Genomic DNA, 12,069 nt, shown 5'->3' with positions numbered 1-12,069 from the left:
CTGAATATTTGCCTAAATGTATTTACTTTATTTGAAAATTATTCCCTGCCTTTTCAAAAAAATATCTGTGGCAGCTTACACTGAGAGATGTATAAGATAGTGCAATCAAAAAGCAATGGAAAGGGGATATAAAAACCTATACTGAGAGAGTGGAAATACAAATATTACAACTACATTGGTTAATAGAGGGGAATAAGCATTAACTTTATCTCTGACAACACAGAAAATATTGTGATCTGCTGGAACCGTCAGAAGACCTGGACTGAGACAGAATGTGGATCACAGAAACTTCACCAAATGGGAGAATTCAGGCAAGTTACCAACTCTTCCTGAAATCCAGGTTTTCTACCCAAGGCTTAAAATAGACATGCCATAGAATTGTGGTGAGGAGTAAATAATAACATATATGTAATAAAAAAAAATAAAACAAAACACATGGGTGTTAACTATGTGCCAGGCACTACTCTAGCACTTTTCATGTATTACTTTGTTTAATTCTGACAAGGATTCTATGATCCTTGACTAGTATTCCAGTTTCACTAATTTGAAAATTTGAGGCCCAGGAAAGGTAACTAGGTGCATAAGGTCACAAATCAGTGGTGGGAAACCAGTAGTCAAAGCTGGGGGTCTGGATCTAGCATCCATACTCTTAACTACTCTGCGATGCTGTCTCTCATTGACTGAAATGAGTGCATCAAAATAAAAAGGGAGTGGTATTCCCATTACTCTCATCAGCTTCCTGGCAGCCAAAGCAAAGAAGGATATAGTTTATATATAATAAATATATAACACATACATTATAATAAATATATATAAATAAAATAAACTACCTTTAGGAAAGACCCCACTTCCCCTACTGAGGTGCTTGGTCCCAAGTCAGTCCCCAGCCCTGACCTAGTAAAGACAGGTCTTCGGGCAGGGGGTGGGTGAAGATGCCACTGATGATCTGACCCAGTAAATTCCACAGAAGATTCTTGGGGATGCTAAAGATTGTCGAGCACTGAAATCAGCCCTTGGTTGTGCTGGTGAGTTGGAATGCAGGTGGGCTAGTCCACATGCACAGCTTCACTTCCTGAAAATTATCCTCCTCAACTTCTTCACTCCACAGCACTCTCCACGAGATGCCCGTTATCCATTCTGGCAGCTTGTCAAGCAGTGCTTCAACAAAACTCTACCATCGTTCAAGTGCATCAGATGAGGGATTGGGGGGAGGGGTATCTGACAATTTCCACCAGGCATTTACACACGAAATGCCCTCACCGGCTAGGGGTTAATTCAGATCAGCACTGCCTGAAGTCATCAGGAGTCAAGGCCGAGGAAGTCGTCTGGAGACAGCCGTAACATCCAGATGACAGATTTAAGCATTGTTTATTCTGGATCAGAGGTCTGTATCACGCACTTGAGGGTTTTTGAAAGTACTGAAGGTAAGAGCAATTAATTTGTCCACTCTTTCCAAAATTTACAAAATCTTGGCTTTCAGCATATGTGAGTCCAAAGGATTAGAGCTGAAAGAAACTGAGTCAGCTCTTTCTCTTAGGAAATGATTCAAGGGGGAGGGGAACAGCTGCACTTTATGCTATTGTTGACAATGTAGTCACCAGTGACACTGCTAAAGAGCGCTTTTTTTTTCAAGATTTATTTATTTACAAGGGTGGGAGGGGCAGAGGGAGAGAAAAAGAATCTGAAGCTGAGTGCAGAGCCCGAAGCAGGGCTCGATCTCACAACCCTGAGATCACAACCTGGGCTGAAACCAAGAGTCAGAGGCTTAACCGACTGAGCCACCCAGGCCCCCCTAAACAGCGTACTTTATAAATATTTTTAGTTCAAAGAGAGAACCGACATTTCTTCTCATCTCCCCCAACACACACACTCACGCACACTCATACTTATACACATAACACACTGATTACTGTGGTCAATTTAAGCTTTAAAATATTAAGAGAGCACAGGGAATTTAAAAGTTGCTGCACATTTTTAATTTATGTCAAAAAAAAGGTTGTTATTTTGTATGAGTCACCCATTAAGATCTGCTTTGTACTCCAAATGTGAGTTTAGCTAAACCTAACACAGTTGTTGGCCCATTGGACACTTAGTAAATCTTTATTGAAAAAGTGAATGAGTGGATATCACTTATTAGGCAAAATCCTAACATCATAAGTAAAAGACAAAATTGAGAAATTTATATAATCTCTAGGAAGAGGATGCTGGTTATTTGTGTGGTAAAAAAGTAATTTGGTCTAGATGATTTCCCCTATTTACGCTGGGCATAGAGTTATATTTGAGAGACAACTATGTAAATGCTAAAACTTAAAAAAAATGCAGAAAATAAAAGAAAATGCCTTCATCATAAAACATCACTGACAGACTTGAAATTCAAAACACATTGGAAAATTGGCAAAAAAAAAAAAAAGAAAAAAGAAAAAATCCTCTAACACTAAATTCTCAAAATCATATCATTTAAATGTTAAGATGGAACTATTTTGTGTTTTTCAATAGTTTAATTTACTTCTGTGACTCTTCTTTCCTTCTGCTATCTCTGTCTTTTCTCTCCATTCTACCCCATTATGTGACATTTAAATGGAATGAAAATAAAAGTTTACATCAAAACTGTGTGAGACACAACCACAAGGAAAATTTTGATTGCACCACATAACAAAATTGTCTCATACTGTCTTTACACTTAGCCACATCCATTCATTCAACAAATATACTTAGTGGATATCTCAACAAGTATTTACTGAGCATCCACCAAGTGGCAGGCACTGTGCTAGGCACTAGAGGTGGAACAGAAAATTCTTCCCCCACTAGATAATGGAAGTCATAGTGTAATTAGGCGGATGGACATTAAATGATCACATAATTAATTAGTTCATTGAGACTGTGATTAGGACCATGAAGTCGAGTATAGATTGGATCCTTTAAATAAAGGAGTATGGATTCGATTCAAGAGTTATGGGCACTCACTGGAAGGGTTTTCATCTGGAAGTCACATGATCAGATCTACTTTTGTAAAAGGTCACTTGGACCAAACTGAGGAGAAAGGCTTTAAGTGAGGCATGGGCAGATGCTGAGTAACAAATGAAGAGTCTATAGCAGTGTTATCACCCAAGAAATACCATATTCCAGGGGGTAGGTGATTGTGGCACGGTCTAGAGGGACCACTAGAGATGGTGAGGGTAAAGTAACAATGACAGTAATAACCAAGTCTGCCATTTGCTGTGCTCTTCTCTGTGCTTGAACATTTACAATGACTGACTCATTTAATCCTCATACTCCGGTAAGTGAGGTACTATTATCATCCCAGTTTTATTATCAAGAAAATTGGGGAAGAAAGAGGTTCAGTGAGCTGTCCCTGGTCACACACTTAGCACCTAACAGCAATAAGAACTCAGGGAGTCAGTCCCCAGAGTTCAAGCTCTTAATGATTCCTCGAGCTTGCTAAATTGAATTAGATCTTTTTCTGAATGCTCAGACAATTACCTGGTTTTCCATGGCGCTGGCAATGGGCTCATTTCCTGCCCAGTCTTTCCATTGCTATTCAACAGGCTAAATATCTTCTCCTGAGTCAGTTCAAGAGAACACCTTTAATGGGAATTCTCTCGGCCTTGTTTTTTATTTCCTATGCTCTTCCTACTCTCCCAAACAAATGTGTCTTAAAATTACACGCATTGACTGGGCGCCTGGGTGGCTCAGTTGGTTAAGCGACTGCCTTCGGCTCAGGTCATGATCCTGGAGTCCCAGGATCGAGTCCCACATCGGGCTCCCTGCTCAGCAGGGAGTCTGCTTCTCCCTCTGACCCTCTTCCCTCTCGTGCTCTCTATCTCTCATTCTCTCTCTCTCAAATAAATAAATAAAATCTTTAAAAAAAAAATTACACGCATTGACCTATTCTGAAAATTGGCCTTGGAATTTCTTCATATGAAATTCTTTTCTGCGCAAACCAGAGGTCATAGAACAGAGCTTGGTTGTGAATTCTGATGCCTCCATTAGAAAAGATCTGTTAATGTTGAGAATAAATATGACTCATCAATCTTGGGCAGAGGATGTAGGCTGAAGAAAATTGTTAATTTATAGGGTCACTTCACTATGGGAGGCTGAACAGAAATGTCAGTTTAAAAGTTCTGACTCTAGGGCGCCTGGGTGGCTCAGATGGTTAAGCGTCTGCCTTTGGCTCAGGTCATGATCCCAGGGTCCTGGGATCAAGTCCCGCATCGGGCTCCCTGCTAGGAGGGGAGTCTGCTTCTCCCTCTGCCTCTGCTTCTCTCTCTCTCTCTCTGACTTTCATGAATAAATAAATAAAATATTTAAAAAAATAAAAGTTCTGACTCTAGGGGCACCGGGGTGGCTCAGTCGGTTGAACATCTGCCTTAGGCTCAGGTCATGATTTTGGGGTCCTGGGATCAAGCCCCAAGTCAAGCTCCCTGCTCAGCCAGAAGTCTTCTTCTTCCTCTCCCTCTCCCTCTGCCCTTCCCTCCCAGTCCCTCCAGGCCCCCCACCCCGCTCGTGCTCTCTCTCTTGCTCAAATAAATAAATAAAATCTTTAAAAAAAATAGTCTGACTCTATTACTGAATTTACACTTTAGATTGTCCCATTTAAATGGACTTGATGGACCTGGGGCTGGGTTGACTGTGAATCAGGTCAGACATTTGCAGACCCAGGGGGGCAAGGAGACTCATAGGGCCTGAGAGGTACTTGTAACAAGGCTCCTGATGGGGTTAGAAGGCAACGTGTTAGAGAGGCCTGCTGGTCAGTGGGGAAGGGGAGGGAAGGGAGAGAAAATTCGAGGTGTCAGCATTCTGGGATATCCAGAAACCCGTCACTGAGATTTGCTTCCTGAAAGGAGGGTTAGAGGAAGGAAAATGGTTCACACCTGGGCAGGAACTCAATCTTGAAGAAGAGAGCGTTCCAGACAGAATTTTGTGGTAGAATTGAGACACAAGAATGAAATAGGCCCTTGAGCAGTTGAAGTAGAGACTGTAGCTTGGTTTCATTGATGATGCTGGTTCATGCATGCAGTCAGCACGATCATATGCCAGGAACCATGCAAAGGTTTTAAGATTCAAAAATGAACCAAGGCACAATTTCTGCCTGGGAGGAACTCACCAGGCTAAGTGGAAGAGTGGTTCCTTTTTGAGAATCCAGCCACATGATCAAGGCTGAACTAATGTTAAAACAGGTTTGAATCAGCAGCACCTTTTAGCCTTCCTAGGGTAAGACTACTCTCACACTCTCCAGTTAAGTCGCCCTTGCTTAGAGATTAGAAGGAAGTAGGTTCTAGGTTTCAAACATTTCCTAACTTTTCTGGACAATGCCTGGTACTATGAAATGAAGTCAGAACAGAAGCCCAAAGCCATTCTTTCTATGCAGATAACCTTATCTCCTCAGAGGGACCATGATTCTTGCTGGCTCCTTGTTCTTGTTCACTGAGGTGACCCTATCTCAAATTCAACTCCTCTGAGCCTGTCCGTACCTCTGGTTCCTGCTTTGCTGAGGGTCCCAGACTTGACAAAGGGGCCAGGTTATGCTTTTCCTCTGACATGGTTTTCCTTCTTGAAACCTTGGCTCCCAAAGTCCAGTGGTCTCACCTTCCCTTCCCTTCCACCTGGCTCTGGAACTAACTAGTGAGAGTTTTCTCTGGTTTCACCTGACCCCAGTTCTCTGCAGCATCACAACTGATCTACTAAAATCACTAGCAGAGCTAAGAACCTTCAGCGTTCCAGAGCAGGGAAGTAAGACCGCTGCACCACTGGGGAAATTTCTTGGGGTCCAAAGAGTAGCCTTCTTAAGATATTAGAGCTGGAAAGGACTCTCTGGCTCTGGCCCAATATCTAAAGCCCAAGGTGGAGAGAGAACAAGAGGCAGAATTAGTCTAGAATCCAGCTCCCAGGCCTTACCCCAATGCCATGTTGTCTCTGTAAATGAAACTACTTGGTAGAAATTCTGACAATTCCAAGGAAGAACCTCTTGTTTAGGGGTCATCTTACACTTCCTACTTTCATTCTTGCCCCTCCCCTGCCAAGTTCACTTTCCACCTGAAAACCAGAGTGATCTTAAAAGATAAATTAGGTCACAAGTCAATCACCTGCTCAAAACTCCCAGTGAGTTTCCGTAACACTCAGAATAAAACGCAAACCCTTTACCATGGGTCTACCTAATCTTTCTAACAATATCTCCTGCCACTGCCCCTTTGTTACTGTGCTGCAGTCATACTAGCTTTTTCTCTAGTCCTCAAATACACCAAGCTGATCCCTACACCTCAGTACTGGGAACGCTGGTGTCCAGGGGGCTGGTTTTTCTCACCATGGGGCTCAACTGTCATCTCCTCTGTAGCCTCCTCCCCACACCACCACTCCATTCCACATTACTACCTTTATTTTTACCACAGAACTCTGCCTGGCTGAGATGATTTTATACATTAGGTCTTTGTTTGTATTCCTCTCCTACCAAGTATGCCCCATGAGGGCAAGAATGAGTTCTCATTCAGCTGTCATATCCCAGCACCTAGAACAATGCCTAGCATAGTAAGTGCTTAAATATTTGCTGAATAAAATGAAAGAAGCACAGAATAACCACAGTTTCCTTCTCTGGAATGAATGTGTTATGGTAAGGTTTCAGTTTACAAGTTCTGGAAATAGAATACATAAAGAACAAAAACAAGGAGGGAAAAAAAGCAATTTGTAGTTGTTTTAATAAGAACTAAAATATGTAGTTACCAAGCCACATCTTATACATGATATTTCTTCATATTCTGTAAAAAGAAAATTGTTGCTGCCAAAATTACAGAAATATGGTTTTGATTTATAAAAATGTAGAAACAGTTCTAATAAGTTGTTAAATCTTGTTTATTTCTAGGACTTTGCTGAATTTTCCTTTTCATGAAATTATGATTTAAAATTCTAGTTAGTAAATTAGTGTCAATAATTTAAATGAATTTCTTTATATGCAATTATCTTGGATTGGAAGGCAATAAAGAGTTGGGATTACTTTTAACAAATTGCACATTTTTTCCCCTTCATGTACTCTACCATTAACATTAGGAAAAGTTGCAGCTATAATTTTGTATTTAAAGTAGAAGTATTTGGTTTAGAGGGACTCATAGAGCTAAAAAAAAAAAAAAATCCACATGTTCCTCACACCCACCTTAAAAAAATAAAAACACCAAGAGTTCATGATTTCCCAGTAAATGGTATTCAATCACCCTCTATGTATTTGAATTTTGTTTTAAAGAAATTAGACTGGGGAGAGAGCATCCCAGAGAGAGAAGGTGAACTTTAAGAAGATAAATAAATTAATGCATAATGCATTTTTAAATTCATGAATAGCAATCGGTTTTTTAACCTGTGGTAGTATTGGGCATTTTTCCATAGGAGCTGTAGGGTTTACCTAGTGTCTTGGACCATAAACGCAGTTACAGGAAAGAGTCAATGATTAAGGAAGAAAAAAGGTAGGTTTTTACCTTCTCAAAACTATTCACACCTGAAATTTCTACTTGTAACCACTGGATGATTTAGTCAAATTGTAAGATAATATTAAAATGTTATAGACAACAGTTGAGAAGTTGATGTATCATTAGGCTGCAAACCATGTTCTGGAAACAGTAAAAATTAATGATGGTAAAGTCAATGAACAAATGTGAAGAAAAAGACTTGAAAAACTGATTTATCTGCTATGAAAAAGTAGAGCAGATTAGAAATATGTTATTTACTTTGAGGATAATGACATTGATCCTTTGGAATTCAGAATCAAAATATATTAAAGCAAATCATGAATATAAAACAGGAGAGCAAAATAGATTTTAAAAATGGGGTTCTTGTTTGGACAGCTAGCACATGACAGCTTTTGATGGACACAGATTTCTTCTCTTAATAATCATTCATACCACTAAATTACCAAGGGCACATCCTACCTTGCCCACCCCCAAAATGAAAACCATGTGGAGAGCAGGCTAATGTAACAGAATAATGAAAACTTCACAGGTAACAAGGTAATGTAACAGGATAATGAATGCCACTCAGATGCATTCAGTCTGAAGCCAAAATTAGCCTATTCCTGAGTCAGCCTGTTCACATCATTTAGCATATATTATATTAAATCAAGGCCAAAAGTGTACATGTAGCTCTAATACAAAATCTTGCAGGAGCATGTAGACATCAGGCAAATGTAAATAAATCTAATCCTAAATCTATTTGGGTTAATAATGAGACCTAAAATTATCTAATCTTTACACAATCTTATGAGGTAGGAACTAATATTACCCCCACTTTGCAGATGAGGAAAACAAGATACAGACAGTTCAGGAAATTTCCCCAAGAACAGACAGCCAATACCTGGCAAAGCCATATTTGAATCCAAGCACTCTGACCCCACAATTCATACCCCTTATTATGATATGATTATATCACCCCTATGGAGATTCTTGAATTTGTTTAACTGTCATCATCTTTATGTGAATAAAGTTATATTTTTCTTATGAAAAAGCTCTGGAATCCTGATGCATGGCCACAGACATGGGGGTTGGAGCATCTCTGCTCAGATACAAGTTGCATATGTCCATCAACTACTTCTCACCAAAGTACTTATCGGACCTACTGCCCGCAAATAATTCATCAGTAATTAAAAGTCCTTTAATCTCATTTTTAATTTTCAAAATATAGATTCTTTTGGTCATCAAACTGTTTATTTTTACTCACATGCACTGAATTTGCCTCTGAGACTTAGAGACCCAGGTGTATGTCTGAATTTGATATGGTTTTTATGCAAGTCTTAAGAATTCAGTTATCATTTCAACAAATATAGCCAACATCTCTATGTTAAAAAGTGACCTGAGAGTGACATAATGTGGCCCACATAGTGGCACCACAAATGAAATGATCAATTCCCAGTATGCCCAATGAATCTAGACACCCTTTGGGGTCTATTACAGTGATATTTAAGCTATATTTAGTAAAACTGTTTGAAACGTCCTTCAGTTGCATTTGACCGATACAACTTGACATCTTTCAACAATAAAAATGAAGCAGATCTCTGAAACTAATGTAGACATGATTAAAATGGAGTTGCCTAATGTGTAGCATTCAGTAAACATTTAAAAATATTAATTCAATTATTCTTGGTCGGGGAGGGGGGAAGAGCCCTTTAAAGCCCATGCATAAAAGAGGAGAGCTTCTGCTTGAGGTCTTTCTTAAAAAGCCTTCAGTTTTACGGCTATGGCAGCACAGGTCTCTCCTCAGCCTCTGTGCTTAGGCATTTATGTAATTCTGGGTGGACAGAGCATATATTAGCCATAGCTACTGACTTTGATAAATCACCTGGACTCTATGGAATGCAAAAGGATATTGTAAGGAGAAATGCAATACTGTCTGTGATAATACTTTGAGGTCTCCAGAGAAAGGCACATATTTAAATATGGCAAAAATCTAGGAGTGAGAATGGCCAGGGTCTAGTTTCAGCTCCACCAAGTGGCAGATAAGCAGTAGATGGTGGCCCTATGCCTTCATCCTTCTGTAAACTTTCCACATGCAGACCATGCATGCCATTCATCACCCAGTCTGTAGGTGATCCCATCTACTTGGCTCCAAGGGGATCCACCATACCAGGCTTGTTTGTTTCGCTATTTATTTTAACCCCAGAGCCATACCATGAATATAGAATGTTCCACCTGGCCATGCTACAGAGATGAACTTATGCATACTAGTTTGTAGCATGTAGCATGTAGTCAACCCCATCTTCCCACCATGTTCGTGGACCGTCTATACTTTAATGATGCCAGAGAGAGGATGTTATACTAAGGGTCCAAATATCGAGTCCTAACTCATATACTAATTAACTGTGTAACCTTGAACCTGGCTTCTCTGAGGCCAATAACCCCTGCTTCATCTGTCTTCCAGGGGGATAGAATGATCTAATGAACTAATAATTTCCTGAAAATGCTTTAAAAAAGTAAAGTGGAATTTTTTTAGTATTAGTGTTGCTACTGAAAAAAAATACTGATTAAATACAAAAGAAAATCTAAAATATGCCCTGTATGTAGTTTTACACATTAATATGTGTGCACACCTGCAACTGATACATAGGTTTACAATGTAATCTCAGTATTTATAAGTCCTGAACATGTTCTGAGATTTTGGTCTTATACATTCTGTGCCTGTATAGCCATACCCAGTCCAGGTTATTGTGGAAAATTTTTTTTCCAGAGTGATTAACTTTCATTTTTCTCCTTACCACTGCTATTTAGCTGAGCTAGAGATAATCTCAGGAAAAAAAAAAGGAAATTTCCTTAAAACACTATTCATTATGTTCAAAAATAGCCATAGTCCACTTTAGAAGTCAGTTAATGATAAATTTTCCTGAGCAAAATTCCCCTTTTAGTAATTTAATAGCAAAATGTTTACTCCTGGAAAATGCCTATTTCCCAGGGATTATTAATCATACTTTATTGGGAAATAATCAGTTACATAGTTTGTTTTCCTACCCCTTTTAGAAAACTGAAATGCTGAGATACTCATTTTTGCTATGAAAATCTACCCAGTAATTACCATATTTACTTTTCATTTATGGGGGAATAATCTGTTTTAATTAAGCCTAACTGAAGAACTTTTATCAGATGTAATTATCCCTTTCGATAAATATGTCCCCACTAATTACATTTAACCATGGGATTTATAGCTCTTAAGTCATTTAGTAGGAAACATAATAAATCTTTAGTAATACATGCTAAATTACTATAAATTAATTCATATCATTAACATAATAAACAAATTAGGATAATTTTGCTTAATTAGTTTGGGTGGTTAACTCAAAATCCCATGTAAGCTTCATGGTAATCTTGATTTTCACCATTATTACTGGAATGACACATTTTGAAACAAATCTATTTTAAAATTTAAATATAAATCTATCCCTTCTCTTAAGTCTTAATCCTTTGACAATTGATTATTTTCCAAAGAGGAAACATCATTGACTGTCCTTTAGTTTTTGAACTTTATCAAATTTTTCATAAAACTTTACAACCTAAATATATTTCAAATAAAAATATTTTATATTTCCTCCTTAAGTAAGTGAATTTTCATTTTCTGATTCAATAAATGTACCCCAATAAAAATCAACATATTTATTTATTTTTTTGTGTGTATGTATATGTTTGTGTATAAATGTATAATACATTTTAGGCACTTCTCTAGGAATCCTGAGCTTTAATTTAGGTTAAAGAAGGAAAAATTTGGGGTTGTCTGGGTGACTCAGTCAGTTAAGCATCCGTCTCTTGATTCTGGCTCAGGTCATGATCTCGTGTGTCCTGATATCAAGCCCTGTATCAGGCTTTGCACTAGGTGGGGAATCTGCTTGAGATTCTCTCTCTCCCTCTCTCTCTGCCCCTCCCCCTGCCCTCTCTCTCTCTCTAAAATAAATACATAAATCTTTTTAAAAAAAGGAAAAGTATGTAGCAAAAAAAGAAGAAAATATTAAACTAGGAAGCACTTAGACAAATTTAAAACAAATAAAAGTATGTTTTTCATGATGAGTGGAAACCTCATGGATATTCATTGTCCCAAGTGGTGCTGCAGACAAAAAATTAATTACCTTCCAAAATAGCCCAGCTAAATTCAGAGATGTTAGCATTTGTAGATGCCAGAATCAGGACAAGTTATTAGAGAGGAAATATGCTGTGTTCTCTCCTGCTTCTGCCAAGCATTCCTTCTGTTCTTTCCACTTGTTTTCACCCAGGCAACTCTAGGACACTGCAAGATTCAGCTCAGGTGCCACCTTATCGAGAAATGTTAAAGAATAATCTATTAGGTGGCTTTTAACAGCACTCCCCTATTTGTTTCTGCATTTTCTCCCATACTAGATGATGAATTTCAGACACAGGTGGCCCTTCCAGACACAGTAAGCCACAGCTCAATGAAGACAAGGTGAGCACGCATAGCCATTGGTCCAGGATGAAACTGCAGTGGCTCAACCTGCCTGCTGTTGGCTCCCTTGCTTGCATTCTTCTCTTCCATACAGAGAACTGTCTGGATACCCTTCTCTGGTTTACAGCCCTCCCTCCCCCACCAGGAGGCTCCCTGGGT

The 12,069-nt window shown here is 38.9% G+C and overlaps 1 long non-coding RNA gene across 3 annotated transcripts in view; it reads right to left on the bottom strand.

Moving 5' to 3' along the window:
* Window positions 1-11,583: 11,583 nt before the first annotated feature.
* LOC141374203 (uncharacterized) overlaps window positions 11,584-12,069 on the bottom strand; it is a 289,851-nt gene continuing 289,365 nt past the window's right edge. For all 3 annotated transcript variants that reach the window (XR_012380914.1, XR_012380915.1, XR_012380916.1), the window contains one exon: window positions 11,584-11,761. This is a non-coding gene — a long non-coding RNA (uncharacterized lncRNA). The remainder of the gene's footprint in view (window positions 11,762-12,069) is intronic.

The sequence above is a fragment of the Callorhinus ursinus genome, unplaced genomic scaffold, assembly GCF_003265705.2.
Source record: "Callorhinus ursinus isolate GAN/ISIS: 27379988/994484 unplaced genomic scaffold, GSC_fseal_2.0 scaffold15, whole genome shotgun sequence".
Taxonomy (NCBI): Eukaryota; Metazoa; Chordata; class Mammalia; order Carnivora; family Otariidae; genus Callorhinus; species Callorhinus ursinus.
Note: the sequence above shows the minus strand (reverse complement) of the source record. Positions and strands in the feature narration are given on the sequence as shown.